Genomic DNA, 27840 nt, shown 5'->3' with positions numbered 1-27840 from the left:
CAGGTAGGGTCTCTGGACAGTGGAGTAGAGGGGGAGAACCACATCCCTCAACCTGTTAGTCATACTTCTCTTGATGCAGCCAAAGCTATAGTTGGCATTCTGGGCTGCAAGTGCACATTGCAGGCTCGTAATCAGTTTTCCATCCACCAATACCCCCAAGTCCTTCTCCATGGGGCTGCTCTCAATCCACTCATTGTCCATCCTGTATTTGTGCGGGGTATTGACACAGTCCATGTGCAGGACCTTACACTTTGTCTTGTTGAACTTCATGAGGTTCACTTGGGCCCACCTCTCAAGCCTCTCAAGGTCCCTCTGGATAGCATCCCTTCCCTCCAGTGTGTTGACTGCACCACACAGCTTGGTGTCGTCGGTGAACTTGCTGAGGGTTCACTCAATCCCACCGTACATGTCAGTGACAAAAATGTTAAACAGAACTCATCCCAATACCGACCCTTTAGGAATGTCACTCATCACTGCTCTTCACTTGGGCATCAAGCTGTTGACTGCAGCTCTTTGTGTCATCTTCCAGCCAATTCCTTAACCACTGAGTAGTTCATCCATTGAATCCATGCCTCTCGAATTTAGAGACAAGGATGTCATGTAGGACAGGGTCAAAAGCTTTGCACAAGTTCAGGTAAATTACATCAGTTGCTCTTCACTTATCCACCAATGCTGTAAACCTGTTGTAGAAGGCCACCAAATTTGCTCGTACAATCTGACCTTAATGAAGCCATGTGAGCTGTCACCAATGACATCCTTGTTTCCCATAGTTTCCAGGAATATCCAATCCATGATCTTCCCGGTCATAGAGGTGAGACTGACCAACCTGTGTTTCTCCAGGTCTTCCTTTCATTCCTTTATAAAAATGGGGGTTATGTTTCCCTTTTTTTAGTCAGTGGGAACTTCACCAAACTGCCATGATTTCTCAACTATGATGGACAGTGGCTTATCCACTTCATCTGCCAGTTCCTTCAAGACCCATGGATGCATCTCATCAGGTCCCATGGACTTGTGCACCTTCAGGTTCCTTAAATGGTCTCAGACCTGATCTTCTCCTACCTAGGGCTGTTTTTCAGTCTCCCAGTCCCTCACTTTGCCTTCTGCATCTTGGTCCATGTGGCTGCAGCCCTTGTCAGTGAAGATTGAAGTAAAAAAAATGAAATATATGTCTTTTCCACCACAAGTTTTAGAAAAAATAAGTGTTTTCGTGACTTTTTTTAGCATTAGCATAGGATGACTGAGTCTTTACAGGACATGAATTAGACATGTATGGATGCCTGGAAAAGCTTGGAATTTGTTTAGAATGGAAAGTCTAAATGAAAGTCTCCATCTCCTTACACATACTGGAAATACCCATGTATTGAAAGTATTGTTTCCTTTACTGAGAAAATACAAACACAAAAAATAAACAGGGATTTGCCACTTTTCACGAAGGTATAAGAAGATAAGTTTGATCGTTAATAGCTCCTTTTTATTTCATCCCTTGAATATTCTTTCCCTGCATTTCTTATTTTGCCTGATGCTGTAAAATATCAAGTACCTCTCTCCATTTCCATGCATTAAATACAAAGCCAATTTTTCCTCTGATTTTAAAGGAGGTAAATCCATAGTAACTCCATTAACTTTACCTGAAATACACCGAAGTAAGTACTGATAAGGACAAAACTGGACTTTATGGATTCATCACTGCTGCATGGGTTTTACTCTGAAAACAGAAGCAAACTGATGCCACTTCAGAGTGGGTAGAAGACTGGGTGCTATGGGTCTACAGATTATAAGACAGTATATGTAGTGTTCAGATGCATAATTAGTACCTGTTTTCAAAATTGTTCTTTTTTCATAGTGATACAAGTGACTGTAAATAATGAACGCATATTTCAGATGCATTTAGAATGGTTAAACCCACTTTGTTTCATATGTATGTTGTAGAAACTCAGTTATCAGGTCACCAGAAGAAAGTTAAGAAAGTTTGAAAACCATGTTGTATAAGAACAGTTATTATCAGAGTACTGTGCAATATACCTCACACCTCCATTGGCAGTTAAGAACATAGGAAGTGAAAATACTCCTACACTCTGCTGATTTGAGATTGTGTTTTGTCAGTAGATGGAACAGCTTTAGCCATTTTGTTTACATGTTATTGCAATTACTATAGTGAAAAGGTTTTCCATTGTAATGTGGCATAAATTACCTGGAGCATTGTGTTAACATGTTACATGTTACTTGTTTTCCAGCTCATCAGAGATAACCTGGTAGACAGAACTAGTAAGTAAATATTTGGTAAACAGTACTTTTTCATTACTGAAATTTATAATTATAGTTCTTTCTGTCCTCAGTAATTGAATATACCTAATTGCTTTCTGTTCTAACTTTAATGCTAGGTTTCAAACTGGTGAATGGACAGGAAAGCACCATTAGAGACATTATTCTAGTGTTGCCTTCCCTCCTGTATAATGATTTGAACTCAAGCAATAAAGTTAAATGGAGAAGGCACTATACTAGATTTTCAATTACAGCAGAGGCAGGGAGCCACAATTATCCCTTTCATTACTGAAATACTTCTCATAGCTACACAGGCAGAATCCCTGCTGCTTCTACTTCTGCTATTCCTGTTGCTGTTACTGCTGCTCTTCAATTGAAGTACCCTTGAAAAAAAGATGAGGTTATAGGTCACCAAATAGAAGTTAAAATTGTGAAAAATGTATATTGAAAGGAAAATGGAAAAAAAAAAAAAAAAAAAGAACAAGAACACAGAGGTATTCAGACCTTCTTTTTCCTTATCTCTGCTGCAAAGATATCACGTTTCTCCAGATCTGTAAAAAATTATAGTAGTAATAACTGTGCCACTAGGTTGTCAATGTGCATGAAATATGAGTCCTGCCTGCCTTTTAACAGAACTTATATCCAGAGATATTTTGTACTGAGTATCCACTGATTGAACAATTGGGAGCAGTCCATTTCTGATGTATCCATATTTTACTGTATTACAAATTATCAAGAATAAAACATCCTTTTTTATTGTTTTGAACGTCTTTACATGAAAGATATTGTATATCAGGAGCAGTTCTTTATTTCACTTGTCCACTTCACTTTGGAAGTGAATACCCTTTTTACCAAGCACATAAAACTAACAGACCACTTCATGAGTGGAACTGCAAATCACAAATATTTGCATAGCCCTGAAAGTTGCTTACCTTAGCCTTTTGTGAGGTGGACTAGCAATTCAGACTTTGTCTATCAGCCTCCTATGTGATTCCGAATTGTGTCCTCTGCAAGACTAAATCAAAAACTAGGAAGAAAGGGACCTATGTCATCTTTTCTTCAGCACAGGAGAAAATATTGACCTATCTTATTAATACTTATAAAGATTAAAAGAAAAATATTAAAAGAATAAGTGCTAAGATTCTGTTTCAGACTGGGCAAAATGTGTGTCAGGAAGCATATGAAGTTTACGTAAATGTCAAGAAAAACTAAGCACAACAGACAATAGATCACCTAAGACAAAAGATCCATACTTGTCACTCAAAATTAAAATAACTAAAATGCATTGAGCAAACTGGACACAATGGTCCCTGCCACATAACAAGACGAACATTGTCTTTGACTAACAAGAGTCTTAGCACTCACCTGTTAACATTTTTCTTCTTCAGACTCACACCGACTGCACAAATAAGATCACATGTGTTTATGTGAACACACCATATTTTATTCATGCTCAAAATTACCATTTGTGACAGGAACATCCCAACCCTTGCCCCCCACAGGGGTTAGGGCTTTTAACATGGCAGCCACCAGCTCTTTTGTACATCTATTTTTGTGCCTTTGCAGCACACCATGGTTGCTGTCACATAGGCACCCTGGCTGGATGCAGACCAGCACACCCCTTGCCTCCCTGTGGCAGGAAAAGGGAGGTGAGACCCTTGATTGACAGACAAGACCCTCAGCCAACAAACACTTTGGTCATGATAAGTTTCTAGAACACTGACCATATATGAACACAGTTTAAATCTGACCAGGCTATAAAATGGTCCCCTCATCAGAGACCCCCTTTGAGTGGTTCTCCTCGGAGCAGCAGGAGTGTTATTGGAAGCCTTCGCCTTGGGACTGGGATGCCACTAAAAGAAACTTCCCAGGATTGAGTGCCTTCACCCCTCCTTTGGTGAGTGAATATTTCTTTGGATATCCTTGAGTGAACCCTCGACCCTTTAGGTGACCAATTACATCTCTGGGTACCCTTGGGTGAGAGGCTTCCCCTTCAGTGAGTGAGTGTGTGCACACTTTGGAGTCATCATTCTTATGTGGCGTTGTCCTTCTGTGTTGTGTAGTAAAAACTTTCCTATCTGGTACACTGAACCTATAGTTCATTAAATGTTATTGGAACATTGTTTTGATTACCCTTGTTGTCTCGCTGGCTTTGGCTGTTTGCATTTGGTTACAAATTAAAGTTTGTTTAAGTTTATTACCTGTGTGAAGCCTCTTTGGTATACCTCTGTTACACTGTCTAATTAAAATTATCAGACACTTTTTTTTGTGGGGGCTAGATTGTCAGTGACTTTCTAATGACAGTTCCATAATAGCAACTATTACTTTGAGTAGTGTATGAGCCTTTTCTGACTCTTACTGGGTTGAAGATATTGGAGCCTCAGAAACACTCATCTCTGTCTCAAAGGAGACTAGTCTTTCTTAACTCTAAACTCCTTTCTTGATATCCTGGCAATTTACACTCTTGCTGAACTATTACTCTGCAGTGGAGTGCAAGATACACTTTCTGTTACTGTGTGATAGCGTCTGATCCCAAAATGTTCTGTGCAATATAACTGGCAGTTATCACAGACACAGAACAAGAGAGTATTCAGATCAATCACAAAGTTTGTAGCTTTGCTTCTTGTGTAAATAATCATATATTGCCTACCCATAGAAAAGAATTCTTATGTGCATTTGAAATAAATATATAATCATACTTTGTACAGGTTTTATGGCCAATTAAAAACTTGATTTCTGTTCTATTATGTTCTCTTCCTCAAATCCTATTCAGTGCTGTCAAAGTTCAACTTTAAGTACAGTGACTATTACATATCATTTGTTCTTCCTTTCCTTTTTTTTTATTTTTTTTTTTCCTCTCCCCTTTCCCTCTCCTTGGAGAGGGAGAAACATTAGTACCTTTCTCTGGAAAGATTTATTTTTTAATTATTTTTTTTGTAACCATACATGTAATACTGCTCTTTGTATCTAAAAAGACTATCCTGGAGATAGCATAATCACAGATGGCAACTGACATAGTGAAGGGCTTCTCACCTCCTTAAGTGGAGAAATAAAAACAACTGTGTATCCTTCAGTTTGCAGAGAGGAATGAGGAGAGTTCATGGCTTCAAATTCATCAGTGGAATGGGTAAGGTGAACATGGAACTGTTAGTCATCTAATTGTCTGGTCCTAGAACTGGGCAACACTCTTTGAGACAACCAGAATATCAATTTAAAACAGGTGAAAGAACATATTTCTTTGCACAGTGGGCAGAAATTTTCTGGAATCGCTTTCTACAGGATATTGTGGAGGTAAATTGTATCACCTGCTTCAAAAAAGGATTAGGCAAATTTATAAATGATAGGCTTGCAAACTAGATGCTAAGGTGAACATTCAGGATCATTAATCTTATGACTATGGAGAAGTATGAGGAAAATTAATATCAGATACAGGCCAGACTTGTGTGCTTTCCCTGAATATTATCTCTTACTGTCACTTAATTTGGTAGACCATTTGATCTGATCCAGAAGAGTATTTCTTCTCTCCTTATACTATTTAACACGCTAAGTATAAGGTTTATTCTCAGTCATGGTAAAGGAATCAATTTCACCATCTGCTTAAAAACTTTTCTGACATTTATCCCAAAAACAAGCATCCCCAGTCAAAACTAAGCACACTAACAATCAGCCAAGAATTAGAAATGTTTCTAACTCATGTAATGATTTGTTAAGTCAAATCATGATGAATATTCCAGTATAGGCACTTGGTATTCAAGTCTTCCTATGAGAAATACAGGAAAAATACATTAAGAAACATACGAAATATGACTGTATTTTATTAATTACTGAAACATTTACTTTCTCTAATTCCTGTTGTTTAGTAGTTTCCACACATTTAAGAGTTGAAATAACATCCATGGATGCAATTTTTATACAATAGACAGTAAGGGACAACCCATAGATACAAAGACAGAGAAAGCATTAATGTGGGCATATTAAAATATTTTTATACATTCAAAATCCAACAAAAAAGAAATAAAAATATACTAGACTGCAGATTAGAAAATACTGCTAATTGCTAGACATGTCAAGATGTTCATTTTTTCTCCCTCATGATATGTATGTTTAGTAGATTTACTGAGTAGATTTACTATATATATATTAAATACAAATGTAAACTGAAAAATAAGATCATTATCTTATTGTTGCTTTCATGAATACTAATTAAGATTTAAAAAAAGCTAAAAGAAACTCCACCTAAGAATCCTCTTCCAAATAAATCCTTTCTCCTTCACCACATCTAGTCTCCCATTTTTGGGAAGATTTTTGCAGAGAGTAAGTCTCATCCTCTGAAGGTTTCAAGCAAAGTCCTTGTCCCCATCCTATGTTTTCAGAAGCATTGTTCTCAAACACATGCTGACTTTGCTTTCCATCTAATTCCTTCTTCTCTCTGTCTTTGCCTTTCCTCCAGGATCTTATCTTACCCCAAGTTTTCCCACCTCCATAGATGCTACCTACCACATTGAGTCACTGCAGAGCTGGGGAAAGATGAAAACAAGTCTTTGCGCCAGCTGCCTCTTATCAGCTGAGCCAAAGTAAGGCTGAATGCCAGGAAAACAAGAAACAGGAGGCAGCCACGATAAAAAACTGGAAGTATGGGCAGAATACTAAATACCTGCAGCCAAGAATTAAAAGAGAAACTACTACTGCCCACAGTACCTTCATTTTTCTTATCCCATTTTCTCATGGCAACTTGTATTTTTTTTAAATTCCTATCCAATGAAAGGTTGTAAGCCAAGAAGACTGCATGATCCAAGCGATTCATTGCTTTTATGGCTTGTTTTATTTTTTTTGTTCTTTCCTTCTACTACCCATAGGTCAGGAAATAAATTATTAGAATTTGTGATGAAGAGCAAAAAGAAACCTTGTTATATTACTCAGGAGCAAAACCAACAGCCCACAGTTTAAGGACAGTAATTGAAGAACCTTTGTCTCAAAGCAATGATATAGATATACTTCCACATGTTACTGCCTTTTCAGTGTCAGTGTATAAATTGAAAAATCCATGGACAGAATCTGCTCTTAATTTTGAACTAATTGAATTCAGGTTGAAATAAAACATGAATGAAATTCAGTTTCCCTAGCTCCTAAAACTCAGATGTCTGTATTTCAGGGAAAAGAGCTCCTACAAGCTTAAATTCTTTCTGCTGTTTGCAGGATCAATGATCCATAACATACAATTACATCACAAGGATCCATTCTTAGGGTTAACAATTCCGTTTAATCAGAAATTTTACTGTATGATATTTCTCTCTGTCTCTTCTCTTTCCCTGCACAGAACTCCTAAAGCTGACATTGGGTCACACCACTCACAGATTCACCTGTTCACACAAAACCCAGCGGAAAAGACATGACTTCAGCTGCAGTCTGGTATCTATATACACGTGGCGTATACCTAGGCCTGCCATAGGATATACATGGAATATACATGTATGTAAATAAAAGCAGAAGTTTTTAAGTGTTTTTTTTTTTTTTTTTATATTTGTGAGAATATATTTCAAAGCATAACTCACCTTTTATCTTTTTTTTTTTTTTTTTTTAGAAAACATAATTTAAATAAACAAGGATTTACCAAGGAATTTTGTTCAAAAGTATACTAGACAACAATAAGTGTGTATCTGTTGTGCAATATGAAATACAAACCTGTCGTGGTTTAAGCTTGATTGACAGCCAACCACAATGCAGCAGCTCTCTCTCCCTTCCCCTCCGGCAATGAGAAGGGACAGAGAGCCAGGCTTGGGGTTCAAGATAGGACCGGGATGGGGGAAAATCCCCCTTTTATGATCACGAGCAAAAGGCAGACTCGTTAGGGGAAGAAAAAAAGAATATACATTTATTACAGACACTAACAACACATAACAGAGTAGGACAGTGAGAAGCATTGCCACATCTTGAGAACACCTTCCCCCCACCCCTCCCTTCTTCCCGGGCTCAGCTCTGCTCCCGATATCTCTACCTCCTCCCCCAGTCGCGCAGGGGCAGGGAATGGGGGGTGCAGTCAGTGCTGCCACTTCCTTCATGTTCGGTGAGGGGAGTGTCCAAAACTTGTTCCCCCCTGCTCCATCGTGGTCCCCTGTTGGAGAATGGCTCAGAGACAAGGGTCCTGAGCCCACCGAGCAATTGTATGATCAGAGCCTGCTCTAGCTGCTGATGCTGAGCCTCACTAGGGTTTGCCTGCAGCTGCTCACAGCTGCTGATGCATGAAGAATGTCAAGGACACTTCAGCCCTGTGTACCGTGGTGTGTCGAAAACAGGTTAAGGGGAATTAGGAATAGTGGTCTGAGAAACCTAGTGTTATGGTAACGGTGGTCTGAGAAACATTGTGTTACGGTACTGTCGTGTATTGAAAACAAGTCAACAGGAATCAGAAATAGTAGCATGAGAAACTTAGTGTTGTGAGAGGCTTGTGCTGTAAGCTAACTGCAGGTGGGTGGACCATGCGAATACGACCTTTGGAGCTTAAGCCAATCAGCTAGTGACTAGTAGGCATAATAATTATCATTGTCTGGATAAATATATGTACCCTGGACCAATAAAGACACACGTTGATTGATGCTCTATCACCCACACTGAACCCGTCTCGGTGTGTCCACGGCTCCGCAGTCCTCCTCTCACAGGAGACAGTCCTCCACAAACTTTCTCCGACTTGAATTCCTCCCATGAGCCGCAACATTCCCCACACTGCTCCGTCATGGGTCACTAACTTCCTCCGACTGGATTCTCTCCCACGGTTGCAGCCCTTCCTGAGCTGCTCCAGCGTGGGACTCCCCCGCATGCTGCAATCCTCCCAGTGCTGAATTACAGCAGCGGGGCTACCTTTTCCCATGAGACCCAGGCCTTCTTCGGGCACAGCACCTTGATCATCTGAGCAGGAACAACAGGCCACAAATCAATGTCTGCTCCACCGTAGATCTTCATGGGTGGCAGGGGGGGGGCCGTCCTGCCGTCTCACCACAGGATACAGGGGGGTCTCTGCTCCGGCACACCTCCCCCCTCCTTTCTTCCTCCGTTCCTCCACTGACCTTGGTGTTCATGCAGCTGCAGCGACTCCTCCTCACAAGTCCGACTGCCCGTCACCACGTCCCTTCTTAAATACGATATCGCAGAGGCGCAGCCGATTGGCTCAATTTCCCAAACAGAGGTGGAGCTGACGTGGAGCTGGGGGAGCTTCAAGAAGCTTCTCACAGGGGGCCGCCCCGATAGCCCCCTCCCCTGCCACCAAAAAACTCCACCACTCACTCAACCCAGGACAAAACCAAATCAATACGGTAAGCAATGCAGGAAGTGCTTCCAAACAGCTTCATGTTAATACAGTTCTGGTGCCTGTGTCCATTCCAGCTGTTAGAACAGCAGGATTGTCCTGCCTCACACACACAAGATTTCTCCATGGCTGGCTGTGGTATGCTCTAAAGAAAATATAAGGCCAGCATGTGTGACCAGGTGTACACAAGAGGAAAGAGTCATGGGGTCAGTGAGAGCAATTATGCCTTGATGAATCCTTGTTAATTTAAGGTGCTCTGCCTCCTAGTCAGCCGCATTTCAGAAGAAAATTGGAAATGTCTTGGATGTTTCCCAAGGCAGGTAAAAGATTGAGTTCAGTTCTGCCTAGCTGATGTGCAGAAATTCACAGCAGTGCTGACAGGGATAAATGCTGTGCCTGGAAAATGGCAGACCATGCAGAGCTGTATTTGTCATTAAAATTACCCAACAGATCATTCATTAAATGAGAAGTGTGCCCACCTACTCTTATATATGAGCAACAAATTAGATCAAAAATTGAAATGTAATGGCTGTTTTCATGTCAGTGTTTCCTTTGCCATACAAAGATTATATTAAAAAACAGTATAATGACAAGTAAACATATCCTTTGCAGGGAGGGGTTCATTGTCAGAAATTTAAAGTATAGCACATAAAAATCTAGAAAACTGGAGAAAAATGATTGATGTTATATGACTTGTAAAACTATTTTCTGAAAGGGTAGTTTCCATTCTCTTCCAAAATAATCAACATACTTTATATGTCCTTATACAGTTGTTTATTAAATTAAAAACAGAGTGTATGTTAAAATTTGAGTGATTAAAATTTTTTCCCTACTTGGTAATGGTTCATAATCAGGCCCTAATAGAGCACAACTTTAATCTCTCCCAGAAGAGTCCTCAGTCTTTGCACTTGCAGTTATCAGTATACTGAACTTCTCAACTACGGAAATACACAGGATATGGCATTTAGGAATAAAAGGATTTGTGCCACTTGTGACATGCAGAGTTAATATGTCACTTTCATATGATGTAGTAAAAAGCTTCAAGTAAAATTAGGGCAAAAGAACATGTGTGTGTCCCTGCTTCCAGTGACACACAATTTTCATAAAGCCTTTGCCTTTACTTTCCAAATAATAAAATAATAGAGTGATATTTTGTGATACATCACAGAATTCTTACATTGATGGCTTTCAGTTGTTACTGATCCTCTCTGATGATGAAATATTATGGTTGGGGCATACTTGGTATGGTCTGTTTTGGTGGGCAGTTGCTGTATTTGGAAATTCAACAGCACTTTTGCACCGTTTCCACTTTAAGAGAGCCTTCTTTTTCTCAGTATCAGTCCTGATATTATCTTTCTGTTCCTGGAACATACCTGACATCCCATTTGTGAACCTGACTGCATCATTTGTCAACAGGTCCTGTAATGGGAAAATATTCACAGAAGTAGATGATGGGGCTTTGTGGAGTTTTCAAACCTTTATGTCCCTCTTATCCAGTGTAAGTATAATGGAATAGGACAAAGATTTCCCACTTAATCTCTAGCTTCAAAAAACAGCTTAAAACTATCATTAGAGTGTAACTATCTGCAGGCAGCCTACAACAACAACTCTAAAATGGGAGATTGTTCCGGAGCTGCAGTGAAGTGATGAGAACATGCACCGTTCTGGTGGTTCTAGCACTACAGTGACAGAAGTGACCATCTGGCAGTAACTGAAGTGCGGTGAGTCTGGCCCATACAACCAAACACAGCGAGTATGTCTACACTGATGACTGATCTAGAGCAAAGACAGAAGGCACTGGGTTTTATTTACTATGAAAGACTATGGCTCCAGGACCATTTATCTTTGAGGTGAAGCTTGCTTCAGTTGCCAGTCCAAGACATGCTCTCAGCATGCATAAAGAGCTGGTTACTGGGAGACCATACATCCACACTGCAAGCAGCGTGCTCTGGATCGCACCCCTGCCTGCAACTTTAGCCTTGGTCCCTGCAGGAGAGAAACTGCTTTGAGCTATTGGTGTTCTGCTAGGTGGCATACTGCAAGGCACTGGCTACAAACACTGGCAAATTCACACCAAAGAGAATGCCACCGTGGCACTAACCTGGTAATGTTGATGTACCTGTCATGGACTTAGCATTTGTCTCCTGCTGTCTCTGACAGAAATATCCCATGAGATGAGGAAAGAGCATGGAAGATGGAGCCTTGCCTTTGTGACTGGAAAACCTAAGAAACCACTGCAGCTTCACTACCTTCAATTAGGACCAGAGCTTTGGCACAGGACTTGGGTCACTGATGAATACCCTGCAACCTTCAAAAAACTTCTGAAGAGATGTGAGTGGAAGACCTCTGTATCCTGGACAAAGTCCTTTCAGATTCAGGAATAAAGTAAAGGTAGGAGAAGTTTGTACGAAAGGTAAAGATAGGGGTTCCCCTCACAAATATTTTAATTCTGTACAGAACAAAGAGGGAAGAGCAGATGCTGAACTTGGTTACAAGTTATTTAAAACAAAAAATTAGTCCTCCAAATATGAAGACTCATAGGAAACTAGAAACATAGCTATTGTTTATTGTCTGAAACATAACTATACCTATTAGTTACATTGCAATGGAAGTTAAATATCACTAGGAGAATTCTATGGTCTAGTCATCAGAATATTCTTAGCTTTTAAAAACAAATATTTCTTGTGATAGAGTGTATTTAAATACCTGAGTAGTGTATATCACAGTATATTATTAAGAATTTCTTGCAATATATTAATAAAGTATTCTGGAAATGTAAATAAAAAAGAGTAATTTTCAGTTTGTTTTGTAAAACAAAGAAACAGGGACCAAGTGCAAACTAGTCTTACCTTCTCCATTTAGAATTAAAACTTTTGCTTTTACCTGTTTCTTGTTGATAAAAAGAAGTCAGTCTGGCAGTATTGTAATTTTAAGGACATTGTTCAATATGGCAATTGTAACCTAATGGTAAAAATAAGAAGATGACTTTGCAGCCATATCCACTGAATGTGTTTATTATGTTCACTATGTTCAAACTGAGAATTAATTATGATTATATTTTGGGGAAGATAATTTTTCCTGATTTGCATTTCTAATTTCCAAACAGAAATTACATTTGAAATGAGCTTTTAGAGGACCTTTTGTTTACTACTCTACCAGATGAAGCTCTAATATTTGCAAAACTATTTGCATCATAGACATCATTTAAGCACTGACAGCAAAATATTTGACATAGTATTCATATAATGCCTTTTTAATGGTAACTTATTAATATCAAATGGAAACTTTAATATTTTGTTTTCTTAAATACCAATTATACAAATTGTTTATCTTCCTAAATTAAAACACAAAAGCCAACACACTGAAACACCTTTTGATCCTGCAATCTCCATTAGGGAACTGGTGTATCGTGAATGACTAATATCTCATAGCTTATAGTGACGCTCAACTTGTCTAGCTATTCCCATCATGGTTTTGGAATAAAATATGCTATATAACATTACTATAATCATTGCATTGCCAACAACTGTTGTCCATTTCTCAGGCTTCTTCTCAATATTATATGGCATTTTAAATAAATGAAAATCTATTGGTGCCTTTAACAGCCTTGTTATTGACTCTCATGATTAAAAAATACACCAAACCAAACCAAACCAAACAAAAAAAAAAAAAAAAAAAAAAAAAAAAAAAAAAAACCCTCCCACAAAAATGCAAAACTAAGAAGCACAAAGGAAGAACAAAACTCATTGTAGCTGAATTTCAAAGATCCATCTGTAGACCCTCTGTAACAGCTTCTGCATATCTATCACTCCTTCCTTTTATTTCACATGTAAGTTGACTAGCAGACATTTGCAGATGCACGTGTTTGTGATACCAGTAACATAGCAGTGACACCCAGCTATCTGTTTTTTCTATTACTGACAAATTTGCCTCTTGATTCATGCTTGAAAGAAACTTGAATTTAAATCAAAGGACTATGTATTTTACTGAAATTAACATTAACTAGTCATTAAGAGGAAAAAAAAAATTACAAAAGTAGTATTTAGAGTCAATGCTTTGTTTAGAGAGATAATACTCAAATAAATTAATCTCTGCCTCTAATTATACCAATAATAATAATCACACTGATCAAAAATATATAATAAAAATAATAAGCTAGAAAATTATGACTTTATCCAAAGGTCTTGCTCTTCTTGAATTTTCCTTTCATTATCAAAGTATATCCTAAATTGCACTAACCACTCATGGATATGAATTCTGCAAATGACCTGCAAACAAAGCTGGCCCTGACAGCTTGAAGAGAACACATGACAACATTGATATTTGAAAAGTACATTGTAATTCTGGAATACTTTAAACATGGATCTATTCTTATTAATTTTTAGCCACATGCTTCAGAAGAAGGAAAAAAATTAACCCTATAATGTTTCTATGTTAGATGTACACAAAAGCCATTTTTACTTTCTCTTAGATTAAAGCATGTCAGCAGCAGCGTCTCTCTCATGAGACCACTCTTGTGAAATGTTGGAGAAAGGCAAGCTTTGTTGTCAGATTTTTGCAAACTAATACTGATACACTAATACACTTAGAAACTGTTTTAATAGTATATTAAGCCTGAACCACTTGTCCCTTCTGGAGGCCTTTTTTCTTAAACTAATATTTACTGTAATGATATGATGTTAGCATGCATAGAACCAACAAGGAAACAATTGTGTTTCATTAAAACCCTCATTTCTGAAAGCTGAATATTTTATTCATTAATAGAAAAAAATATGAAAAAAAAAATACAGCAGTATTTGTAAACTATGCAGTGCTAGAAGTAAATAGAGGTTTGGCTAGCTGGTAACCCTACATTCAGAGTTCTCACTCCAGATAAAACATACACTGACTTATGTCTCTGCCGTTCATAATTCAGAAGAGATATGAGGACGTGTCTTTCCTATCTCAATACCTTCACTATTTTGGATGAACTGTGATTGTTTCATTTTCTCTGTTTGGAAAAGAAACAATTCCATCCTCTCATGGGTATTCTTCCAATTACATTTTGACGTAAGATGGACATTTTAAGTTAGAAGATTTAATTGGAAATGTCAGCTGGTGTGAACACTATATAGAGGGGAAATAACTGTTTTTAAATTTAATTTTGTGAACAAAACCAGTTGATATATGGTTTAGATATGCATTGCACAGAACTTAGTAAGATGACAAATGAACAAGCGAAACAGCTGCATTCACTAACAATTCTGTTACTCATTAAATTAAGACACTGTTGGAAGGATGTAGCATGTATGCTTCATTTATCCATTATTTTGGAATGTTATTTCAGCATGTAACAGAAATTATCTGAAACTTCTGCCTCTACAGGTTTGCAGTTTTGAGTTAGCTTTGGTGCTTTGCTGTTCTGTTCTTTTTTTTTTTTTTTTTTTTCTCTTATTTCCTATGATAATTTAGAAAAGGATGGTAGAAACCATTGTCAATTTCTGGATTTTATGCATGGGTTTGTAAGCATCAGACAAATTAGAAAAATGAGGAAAATATTTCACAAACCATGTTCTCAAATTTTGTTAATTTATTTTGACAGCTGAAGTTCAATTTCAATAATATCTGGAGCTCTGTAACATGATCTACTATGTCTGAACACTATGAGATTTCATAGGATCACTCTACCCTTTACTCTTTGCAATGAAGTGTGAAAGCAAAAGCCTGTTTGGCATGAAGTTAATTTATGTTCATTTGGTCCAGCAGTTATAGCAGCAGGACTGGGCATCACCACAAAAACATTGCTCACTTGCTCATCTACTCAGGAAACAGAAATTATACAATATGATATCTGTTCAATCAGTGAGTTTGAAAAGTGACTGCTAAATATCAAACACATGCTAAGAACTACTGAAAATCAATTCTGAAAATAAGAAAGTTTAAAAGATTCAGCAGAATTTTCTGATAACACATTTAAGTAAATCTCTGTCTATTAATTCTATAAATAATGGAATGAGAGGAAAGGTCTCATTCCCTAACCTCAATAGCTTGTGTCTACTCCTTTTGCCTTTCTTTGATCCTGCTGAGATTGAGCTAGTTTCAGTCTTGTAAAATACTTCAGTGACTGTATGGATAAAAAGTTTTGAGGAAGCTCTGGTACTGCTGACCCAAAATGCACCCTATTACATCATCTAGACAAGTACCCCTGCCTACTAGTGACTCCTGAAATTCTCAGTAGGAAGGTTCTTTCTTAATTATCCTTTAGCTCAAGGAATCAACCTATTGTTTCAGATATTTAATTGTTTAAAATTTTATCCTGGGTTTGAGTGAGTGGTGGGGGTTTTTTGGTAGTGGGGGATGGGACTAGATCAGTGGCCCCCCTTGAGAAGCTTCTTGAAGCTCCTCCAACTCCAAGTCAGGCCTGCCTCTGCAACAAGGCTGAGACAATCAGCTGTGCCTCTGTGATAATGTATTTAAGAAGGGATCTGGGAGGAGGAGTGGGACTTGTGAGGAGGAGTTGTGGCAGCTGCATGAACACCAAGATCAGTGGATGAACAGAGGAAGAAAGGAGCGGGGAGGTGTGCTGGAGCAGAGATACCCCTGTATCCTGTGGTGAGACGGCAGGGTTCCCCCTCCACCACCCCCCATGGAGGTCTACTGTGGAGCAGATGCTGATCTATAGTCTATGTGGGGCCCCACATGGTCATTTAAGGTGGCTGTGCCTGAAGTCAACCAGGATTCTATGGGAAGAAGCAGCCCCTACTGTTGTAGTTTGGCACTGGAAAGATTTGTAGTACGTGGGAGTGTCCAACACCAGAGCAGCTCAGGAAGGGCTGCAGCCCGTGGGAGGGACTCGACTTGGAGAAAGTTTGTCCCATGCTGGAGCAGCTAGGGAAATTCTCCAGCCCATGAGAGGGGCTCATGTTGGAGAAAAGTTTGTGGAGGACTGTCTCCTGTGAGAGGGAGACCACACTGGAGCAAGGGGAAGAAGTTCCAGAAGTTCTCCCCCCGAAGATGGAAAAGCTGCAGCACTGACTGCACAGACAACCCACCCCCCAGAGGTGCAGGGGGCAGGGAAACTTCTACACCTGCAAAGAAAATGTTGCCAAAATATTTTTAACTGTACAGTTTCAATTTTCTCTCTCCAAGTCAGAAGATTTAGTGTTGGGGTTTTTTTTTGTTTGTTTGTTTTGTTTTGTTTTGTTTTGTTTTTAAAAAAAAAAGATTCATCAATGCATTAATTTATTTTTTTCCTAAAACTGTATTTTCTCTTCCTAATCAAGCTGAGTCCTTCAAAGTATTTTCTCATTTGATCTCTTAAAATAGTTTCTAAGCTTTTACCCATAATTGATGTTCAATACCACATACAGAAATAACCTACTCCTCACATAAATATTATCTTCAGTTAATTCTGTACACTGGTCTTCTTTGAATCTTCAGGACTTCTATCAGTGAATACCTGCAAGATTTCCTTTTAAAACTTCCAATATTTATTTTCATGTGTATTTTTGTTCAAAAATTGGTTTTAAGGAATACATTTTATTATGGATTCACTCCATGGTCAATTAGCAATTCTCCTAGACTATAAAAAAATAACACAGGGACTTTGAGCCCACACTGTTTATACCCTGGTTAACTATCCTCATCCTTTCAATACTTTATGATATATTCTTTGTCTCCCTCTTCATTCTATTTTTTTTTTTCCTCATCTTCATGACACGAGTATTTTACAGTTACAGAAAAAGGTTTTACTGGCAAAAGAAAACCATTCCCTGCCAGTTAAACCTCAAACACTTTAAAAGCTGCTAATATTTTCTTCTTTATTACAACCATACATCTAGTATAGCTTTGAAAGTGTTATTTGGATCCAGAACAAAAACATGGTAAAAGAAGTTAAATAGGTTCCAATAAATATTAGAGCTTTGTATGTTTATTTAAATCAAACCTCCAAAGCCTTTCAAGTTTGCTCAACATAGATTTCACTCCAGCTTGTAAGCTGTTTCCTAAATAGGGCTTTAAGATTGCTTCAGATCATTTTGGTCATTTAAAACATTCTGTGCAATGGAATAAAACAAAAATAACAGAAAATATGAGACTGACAGACACAGAAGCCTATTTATGTATTCAGTAATTCTTATTCCGGTCAGTTATTCTCACAGTAAGTCAGATCTGTCATAATCTGCATTTTTTGATATAGTTACGTATTTTCATTTGATTTCTTATACATTTATGTACTATTCCAGTCTTCCATAAACTGACTTCAGATTAATAGCCGTTTTTATAGAACATGCCCTTTTCTGATTTTTACTAAGCTAAAAATTCACTTTTTCATCTGCGTTCACTGCCATTTACATTTATTTTTCCTATTTATATTTTAGGATTTTGGAGAGCGGGGGTTGGAGCTCTCATGCTGCTTTTCCTCAGTTACCTTGCTTGTGACATGGACAGCCATTGAAAGCAGATGAAATATTTTTTCCATCATCATAAATTTCACTGAATCCAAAGGTGAATAATATTAACACACATCCTCAGTCTCTTTATTGAGGCTATGAAATGAATCCATGCTACTGATTCTGCCTAGCAAGCAAAGAAGTCTGGAGCAAAAGTTAAACATCATTTGCTACAGTTGAAATTTTATTTATTTTAAAGTCTTATTGGGGAATCTTACAAGACATTATCAGGAAAGTGGAACCAGGCTTTTCACAGTGGATCATGGCAGGAAAAAAGGGGTATAAAAAGAAACAATAGAGGTTCTGACTAGGTATAAGAGAAAAAATGTTATCGTGAGGAGAGTCACTGTAGGAACAGGTTGGGCAGCTGAGGGTTTGCACAATTTCCATTCATTAACATTTTTTAACAGTCAATTGGATAAAACCTTTAGCAATGCTAAAATATGTGACAACAGTATTCGGATTCCTAAATACCACGTATTCATAATCATAGCAAACTGAATCAAGAATGAAATAAAACCATGGCTAATTTGGCAGGTGTCCTGGTTCGGGCTGGACTAGAGTTCTTGTTGGTTTGGCAGCTGGAGGAGTGCTGCAGCACACTGAGACCCCAGGGGCTCCCCAGGTCCCAGTGCTCTCACCTGTGTGCGGGGGCGGGGGGAGCACAGCTGGAGGGCTGGGCCCGGATTGGCCGATAGTCCATGTCATGTGACATTGCGCTCACTATATAAAGGCAGGAGTGGGCCAGGAGGGGCTTTCACTTCTGGGAGTGTTGCTGTGGTGTTTTTGTGTTTAGGATCGCCAGCTGGGGGTGGGTGGGTGGTGAGCAGCTGTATTATACATTACCTGCTGATACTGCTGTCAGTGTATTATTCTGTTACTGTTATTAAACCGTTTTTATCTCAACCCGTGAGTCTCCCTTTGCCCCTCCGATTCCCTCCCCATTCCCAATTGTGGGGAGGGTGGGTGAGCAACTGCGTGGTGTTCAGCTGCCAACTAGGCTCAAATGATGACAACAAGTAGTCGTGATCTATCTGCCATAGTCTTTATCTACCTTGATTAATTCTTGGGACATACTAAAGGCTTTTAAGAATTTTCAAAAATTCTGCTTTTATCCCAAGAGAACAGCAGAGCTGGAATTATACCTTACACTACAGCCCTCAATGAAAGGTTTGCTTGATGAAAATATTTTTGTGAAAGCAAACAAGTAAACCAAAACCTCACACTTTCAACTGAAGCCTGGAACACAAGTATTTGTGGCAAGCCTTAGTGTACATGTAGATCCACTGTTATTTTCTGATTTAGTTTTTATTTAATTGGTCCTTTCAAAATTAATTTACCACAGACATAAAGGGTGTCTGACCATAGGTATCTACAGCCTAAGTATTATGAAAACTTATACAGGTTTAAAAACTGCAGGAAAAATAGAAAACTAAATACAAAATTTTCCTCTGCACTACAGAGGAGTAGATCTTCAATATCTGGATTTTCTGAAAAAGTCTCTGGGCCCATAACCCAGAGGTTTATAGATCCTAACCATCAGTGTTAATTATCAGAGGCACAAAATCTTCTTGGAGATAAGTAACTAGCTGTTTACCCCAGGGGTCAGTACCGGGTCCAGTCCTGTTCAACATATTTGTTAAAGATCTGAATGATGGGGTGGAGTGCACCCTCAGCAAATTCGGTGATGACACAAAACTGGGATGAGCGATTGATACACCAGAGGGTCCTGGTACCATCCAAAGGGATTTTGACAGGCTGGAGAAATGGGCTGACAGAAACCAAAGGAAACAAAGGAAAATGCAAAGTTCTGCACCTGGGGAGGAACAATGCTATCACCAGTACACAATGGGGGCCAAGCAGCTGGAAAGCAGATTGGAAGAATAGGACCTTGGGACCCTGATAGACACCAAGTTGAACTTGAGCCAGCAATGTGCCCTGTGGCAAAGAATGCAAATGGTATCCCTGGCTGCATTAGGAGTATTGCCAGCAAGTCAAGGGAGGTTCCCCTTAGCACTGGACAACTAGAGTGCTGTGTCCAATTCATGACTCCTCAGTACAAGAGAGACATGGACATACTGGACACAGTCCAACAAAGGGCCACAAAGATGATGACAGGTCTGAAGCACCTATCATATGAAGAGAGGCTGAGAGAGTTGGGACTGTTTAGCCCAGAGAAGGCTCAGGGGAGATCTCATCAATGTATAAAAATACCTGGCAGAAGGATGTAAAGAGGGTAGATCCAGGCTCTTTTCAGTGGTGCCTATTGACAGGGCAAGAGGCAATGGACACAAACTGAAATGCAGGAAGTTCAGTCTGAACAACAGGAGACTGTTACTGGGAGGATGTCTATGCTCTGACACAGGTTGCCAATAGATGTGGAGTCTTCATCCTTGGAATATTCAAAAGCTCTCTAGACACGGTCCTGGGCAACTGACTCTAGGTGGCCCTGCTTGAGTAGGGAGGGGTTGGAAAAGATAAACTTCAGAGGTGCCTTCCAACCTCAGCCATTTTGTGATTCTGTGTTGTGGTTTGAGCCTGGTCAGCAGCCAATCACCCCGCAGCCGATCACTCACCCTTCCCCCCACACACCTGGGAATGGGGGAGGGAATTGGAGGGGTAAAGGGAGACTCGCAGGTTGAGATAGGAACAGTTTAATAATGGTAATAAAACAAGAACAATGACAATAATAGAAAATACAAATGGGCAACGCACAATGTAATTGCTCACCAACCAATACCCAGCCTGTTACCAGCTAGCGATCTCAAAATACCAAGATCCTGCAATTGCAATTCCAGAAGCAAGAGAGAGCCCCTTCCCGACCACCCCTCGTCTATATAGTGAGCATGATGTTCCATGATATGGAATATTTAATTGGCCAGTTTGGGTCTGGTGCTCTGTCTGTGCTCCATCCCTGCTTCTTGTGCACCTGTGCAAGGGCAGGACATGGGGAGTCAGAAAGTCTTTGAAGTCTCAGTAGCAGCTGAAAACATCAGTGTGCTATCAGCATTCTTCTCATACCCAAAGTATGAGAAATACCCAATCCCAAAGCTAAATCCAAAACACAGCACTCTTCTAGTTCCCAAAGAGGAATATTAATTCTATTTCAGCCCAAACCAGGACATTCTGTAGTTACAAATGTTGTACAGCAAATAAATAATTCCAATAGAGAGAAAAAATTATACTCTTCCACATGGGCACAAGCATCTTGTTCTTCCTCATTTTCCTGCTTACAAATTTAGGCAGCTTTTGTTAATGGGAGAATTGCTTTTGCGAACTGCATTCTTAAAAGTCCTGCTTGACTCCCTGTATCATGTATCAAGGCTATAGATTTCACCAGAGGATACATATTTGAAAGTGGATTTTGAGAGTTACTTTTTGTCTGATCACATTGTTTAAATTTTTCTCTGCTCTTTCAGTTTTAATATTTTTTAATAAAACAGCACTTTGACTTGAAATAAACTGAAAATGTCTTTGCAGTAAGAGTCCTTTTTAAGATGAGTAACAAAGGAATTAAGCTTTTTACATTTTGTGTTAAACTTGACAAATAATTAAGAGAATGAGTAACATATCAATATGCCACTTCTGTTATTAATCTGGATGTGTAAATTAGACTAGGTCTGACTATATACTTTTTGTTTCTGAAACCTAAATTTGTAGGCTTATTTTCCATGAAGAACAACTGTCATGAAACAAGTTCTCTCACATGATTCAGATCTATTAAATTGTATTTTTGAATTAGATGTTCAAATTAATGCATTAATATTTTCAAGCATCAGTCCATTTATCCTAGCACATACTGCTGTTTATTCAAACTATCATATTTTACTTCTGCCAGTGAACATCTTGTTCTTTTGAGATTATTTCACTTTGAGTATTTTTTTAAAACTCTACAAGTTTTGGGAAATTATTACAGCCAATTTTTACTTCCCATAGTTAGGTTATGAGGAAGCCTTATGCCTTATGTTAAGGCATTACAATTTACTTCCTTTTTGTCACTGAATAATCTTGTATTGTCATATCACTGAATTTTTTGACAATATATTTGACAATCTATTTGACTACATTATTTTCATGTCAATGAACTATTACTAGCATGTATTTTAGAGCAAATAATTTGATTCTTTTTTGCCTTACCAAATGTTGCCAAAGGGAGAGACATATGGTGAAAAAACATTGCTGAACTGTGCCCATGCAACATATCTTTAAAGTCACAACTGTGGTGGTGACATCTAATCTATCTAAAAATATTTCTTATTGGGAATTGACTTTTAAATTAATTTTGCTGAAACTACATCTCATTTGGAATCTTTTTCCTTTATTTGTTTTGTAAACCCAAAATGTTCCATTATCTCAAGTTGTTTTAATTTTGCAGCAAAAAATGCAGATAAAAGGACACAAGAAATTACTGGCATTTCTGGATACAGAAGGACAACTCTGAGCCAGCAATTCAAGCCATTAATCTGACTAAAGAAAGCTCTACTGTATCATCGCTTTCTGCAGAGTCACCTTCCTTGTCACCTCCTCAAGCTTCACCTTTATACAGATGCTCAGTAGGGTAACAGTGAAGTGAAAGCATAACCTTAGGAGTGAGGGATGAGCTCTTCATCTTTGTGTTTCCATAACTGTTTCAAAGCAGAACAACCCAAAGGCATTTTCCAAAGAGGCAGTTAATTACGCTGACTTTAAGGTTACTTAATTATCTTATATTGCTTTTTTCAGTGGCTTTGTATGAAAGGAAATAATGGTTTACACACAGAAAGGTAACTCCAAATTTTCCATCAGAACAATCAAAGTGAAAATACAATACCAGAAGACATTTACAAAAAAACTGCAAAAATATTGATTATCTTGATGTGGGAATTAGGGTAGGAGACCTGTTTTCTCTTGCCTCTCCTTCCAATTATATCATTTTCACTCAGTTTTGAACCCTGTCATTATCACCACCACATTAGCAGTAGTAATAAAACTAATTTGTTACAAATAATATAAGGATATGTAAGAAAATTATCATTAACATGAACTTCATTTTATTATCAGCAACAGTAGCTAGAGATAAGAGGGAGAAAATAATTCAAATTTTTTTTCAGTAAAAAGATTAAAAGGCAGGGAGGACTCAGTAAAAAAAATTTTTTTTTTTTTTTCAGATCACTCAAATACATTATTTCAGTTAATGTTTCAAAATAAAACTTTTGTATTTTCTGTGTGAAACAGTTTGTTAAAATCTCTTTATTTTTTTTTTATTTCATATAGTCAACACTGAAACAAATACCTAAATGTTTGTTTGTTTCTTAAGTTGTGAAAGTGCTATCAAACTGAAAAGAGAGGATTTTTATCAAAATGTAAATAACTGTACTGTGATATCTCTAGAGATAGAAAAAAATAATAGGACAGGTACTAAAGAAAAAAAAATCACAGTTTTATAGGTTTTGATTGTTAAGCAAATGAAGGCCCATTACTGAGCTTTGTATTTGCAGAAACAAGGTAAAACAATCAATAAGGGAAAAAGAAGAAAAAGATAGAATAGGTACTTAGGGTTCTAAGAGCAGCCTAACAGACTCTTTTCATAACCTTCCACAAATCACTAGCATATATATGGTACACAGGCAAATACAGACATAAAGACATTCTGTTCACCTCCTTTTATCAGTACTGTTGTCACAGAATAAACTGCTTGCCTGTTCACCTCCACAGTAGGAATTCATGTGTATCTGAGAGCGTAATGTGGTTGTCAAAATGACAACAATCTTGTGTTTGGTGCTTCAGCATCTGAACAAAAAGCTATTCAAAAATGTGTGAAATAAGTTTAAAAAAGCTCTTTGGATGTTAAAGTAAAATTCCTTCTGGACTTCAAAGAATAGCAGGGGGTCAGTAAAGAAAAAACACTGGTGTTGCATGGTTTCTGAATAAATATAAGTAACATCAGACATGATCTGTTGACTTGAATTTGGTATTACAGCCTACATGCCAGCCAAATAATTTCCATTTTGAACCAAAATTAAATGAGGCACTTACTGCAGAATAACAGCACATAATGCTAGGAGTTTTCTTATCAGAGATACTGGTCTGAATCCTAACCAGGTATAAGTTAAAATATCTCCAATTTAGTCAGTGGAAATCTGCTAATAATACCAATATTGCTTTCCCACCATCTTCATTTTATCATCCACAACCTGCCTTAAGCAGAGGATTTATTTATTTATTTTTATTTTAGTTTTTAGTTTCTTTGAAATCTTTTTACAGAAAGATTTATAGAAGATTTTTCTCCATATCTCTCCCAACAGTAATTTAATTCTGAGAGTTGGGATATATTCCCAGGACAGCTCTAAATTGCTTAAACAAATGTCAACTGCAAAAATGCTTAACTTGGAGGCAAGGCATCCAAGTGAAGAAAAATCTGTAAAGTAGGGAATATGGGACAACAGTTTTCTTATTGACACAACATGAGTACATGATGATAGCTTGTTAGAAAGAAGTCTCAATCCACCTGCTGTAGGTCTTCTGCCAACTGTGAACTGTAATGGCAGGAAGAGTCATTATAACCTTATTAGCTAAAATGATGATTGCTCTTTTGGGCCAATACAATACTAGCTAACATTAGCTTTTGGCAAGTAGCACTTTGTTAGCTTCTAAGCCTGGGTAGGACACCAAGAACTGGAAGGAAATGGCCTTAGAGTAATTTCGTTACTGCATCTTTTGATGTTTCTCAATAAGATATGAAAAGAGCAGGCATTTACAGCTTCCATATTATTATTATTCATTTGTTTCATTAATCACTTTCTGTCCTACAATAATGGTACGTCTGTTTTTAAATAACTATTTCAATTTTCCTTTTTTCAAAGTGCCTGTGCTCAAGTCATTACAGAAGTGATCTCTAGTCCTGGGTCAAATGTTTTCTCACGTAACTTCACCGATATGGTACAAAATCTCCTTCTCAGTGAACGAGGAATGTCATCCAAGTAATTAAATACAGCACTTATGAAGGCATAGTAAAATGAAATCTGCTACAGTTCCCCTAGCATTTCAGCAGGTTGTATTGCCTCAATCTATTACCATAATGGTAGGAACTACAATGATTTTTATACATCTGTTTCTGTGGTCAAAGTGAACCATAACGTACAAGACTTGCTAGTAAAGGATTTCCATTCTGCCAGAAGATTAAGCTATTACATTTTGATTATACAGCACTAAAATGGAAGGAAAGGGAAGTAAATTAATTGTAAAGGATGAGGTGAAAAGCACTGAGGGTACTGATACAGTATGTTCCAATGTTGTTTATTTTTTTTTTTTTTTCTTCTAGTTCTCGACTTGAATGGCATGCAAAACCAGATGACATTAGCATACTTTGCTGCAGACATTATCATATGCATTACTACTTCTTTCACTTTATCCACATTGAGGGTTTGTTTGTGTCATGCTGCCTATAGAGAACAAAGATATCCAAATTCTTTCCTTATTTATCTTAATTATTTTACTATAAAGAATACTTTAGCTTGTGAATCTCCTGGAAATGTAACCCGCTCTGTTATTTAGAAAGCTCTCAGTCTATAAAAAGCACTGTCATAAATATGCAGATATTAGAAAGAAGAGCAAGAAATAAAAGCAGATGCTGAAGGCTATTATTAGAAGACCCAGCTTTGCTACTTCTTATTAGATGAATTTTGTCAATGAAAAATAATAAATTTGCTACATGATAAATAAAGATCTTTCCCACCTTAACATTTCAGCTTACATTTTTATAGCCTGTATAATATTCTGATGAATTTGAAATTGAGTGGTCTACCTTACTGCTTCAATGAAAACTATTCAGCAGTTAGCATAACCATACTAATAGATACAGAGGAATCTAGAAAGACTTCTTAGACCATAAATTCAAGTTTGCCCTTTTCCTCTTCTGCACTTGGACTCAGAATTAGGGTGAGAGCCACATGCACCATTTAAGGCAGAAGTGTAGTGTCTAAACCTGGCCTCTGTACTCTTAGTAGAATTACCTGAACAAATTCAGATAACTGAAGTCAACTTGCTAGTAATCTGAATTTCTTGTAAGTCTCTTTTTGCAGCCCTTGTTTTTTTTTTTTGTTTTTTGTTTTTTTTTTTTGTTTTTTTTTGTTTTTTTGTTTTTTTTTTTCAGAACTTGCTCTGCATATGGCTTTTATATTATAAGCATTCTCCTACATGCATTCACTTAACTTTTCCAACTTCAGGAACTTTTTATCTTCCTGGTTCCTCCCATGCATACATCCATTCTTTCTCTCATACTACTGTACAAATACAGGACAGCTACCTTGGTTTTTATTTGGATGAATAAAGACAACTCTGGTCTTTAGGGATGTCAAACTAGACCATTTTATGAACAATACTTTCAATCATGAACTTTGGTTTTAATACATTCCACCTTCTGAAGAATTTTTTAGGTTTTGATCTACTCACGTGTTAACTCACCATGACTTAGAGAATTCTACTCATTATACAGAACTTCAATGGACACAGGTGGTTTGATATTCTAATTCTAAATTTCTTCCCATCACAAAGAATTCTGCCTTACTAAAGTATATCCAAAAGGTATCACAAAAACATGAATTGATTATTTTGAGTGCTGAATTGATCAAGATCTATATTATACTTCTAAAGAAAGTTGCAGCCGTTTCCATGTCCCAGAATTGCACAAAAATCTGTTCGATGTAGAAAAGAGCTTCTGAAGCTGTTTCCATGTACTAGAATTGCACAAAATCAGTTTAATATAGAAAAGAAAGCTAAGTGCCATTTTCAGTTGATCCACATACAACAATTAAATAATTGGCCTTCAGGTAGACATCTGATTCCCCTCAGAACATTTCTGTACCTCAGTTGTTACAGCGGTTCTACATATGAGCAGATGGATAAAATACAGAGGAAAATAAGTAGGAAGTTAAGGGTAAATATTTACTTCCAATGCTGCTTAGAACATCATTGGACAGATGTTACATGGTACAAAAATTTATTTCAAAATTGTTTGGTAGCTGGGAAGCCATCAAACACCAGGGACAATTTGGGATCTTTAAGAATTTGATCTTTTAAGCTCCTTATAAAGGGAACCAGATGTTTAGAGCAAATAAGGTGATATTTTCCACTTGGCTGTAAACTTCTAAATTCTTTGAAGATAATACTGACTATGAAATAGAAAATCTGTGTATGTTATGTTATCAGTACGTATGTGCCCAGGAAATACACGAATCGTTAAGAAACAGGAAGACTGTATGAAAAATGAAAAATTTAACTTCACAATAATATTAATTACAGATGAGGACTAAATATTCCAAATGATAACATACCTCTTTAGGGTCAGTGTTAAGCAAGTAAGTATTGGCATTTTCAGACCTAAGTAGCACATGAACTTTGGACTCTTTCCCTGAGCCAGCTATCTTCTAAGTGTTGTTATTCCATGGAGCATCTAGTCATCTCTGTAAAACTGCAGTGTGTTGTGGTTTGAACCTGGTCAGCATGCAGCTGCTCACCCACTCTCCCTCACTTGGGAATGGAGAGGGAATCGGAGGGGCAAAGGAAGACTCGCGGGTTGAGATAAAAACATTTTAATAACAGTAATAGAATAATACACTAACAGTATTAATGGGTAATGTACAATATAATGGCTCACCACCTGCCGACCGATACCCACCTGTTTCCGGCTAGCGATCCCAAACACAAAGACGCCGAAACACAAAGACTCCCAGAAGTGGGAGCATGTGTTCCCACCCACTCCTTCCTTTATATGGTGAGCATAATGTCACATGACATGGAATATCGGCTAATCTGGGCCCAGCACTCCAGCTGTGCTCCCCCCGCCCCCACACACAGACAAGGGCTCTAGGA

Source organism: Tyto alba, unplaced genomic scaffold (assembly GCF_018691265.1).
Source record: "Tyto alba isolate M040663 unplaced genomic scaffold, T.alba_DEE_v4.0 Super-Scaffold_6, whole genome shotgun sequence".
Lineage (NCBI taxonomy): Eukaryota > Metazoa > Chordata > Aves > Strigiformes > Tytonidae > Tyto > Tyto alba.
The sequence above is the reverse complement of the archived record's forward strand: the minus strand, read 5'-3'. Positions refer to the sequence as shown.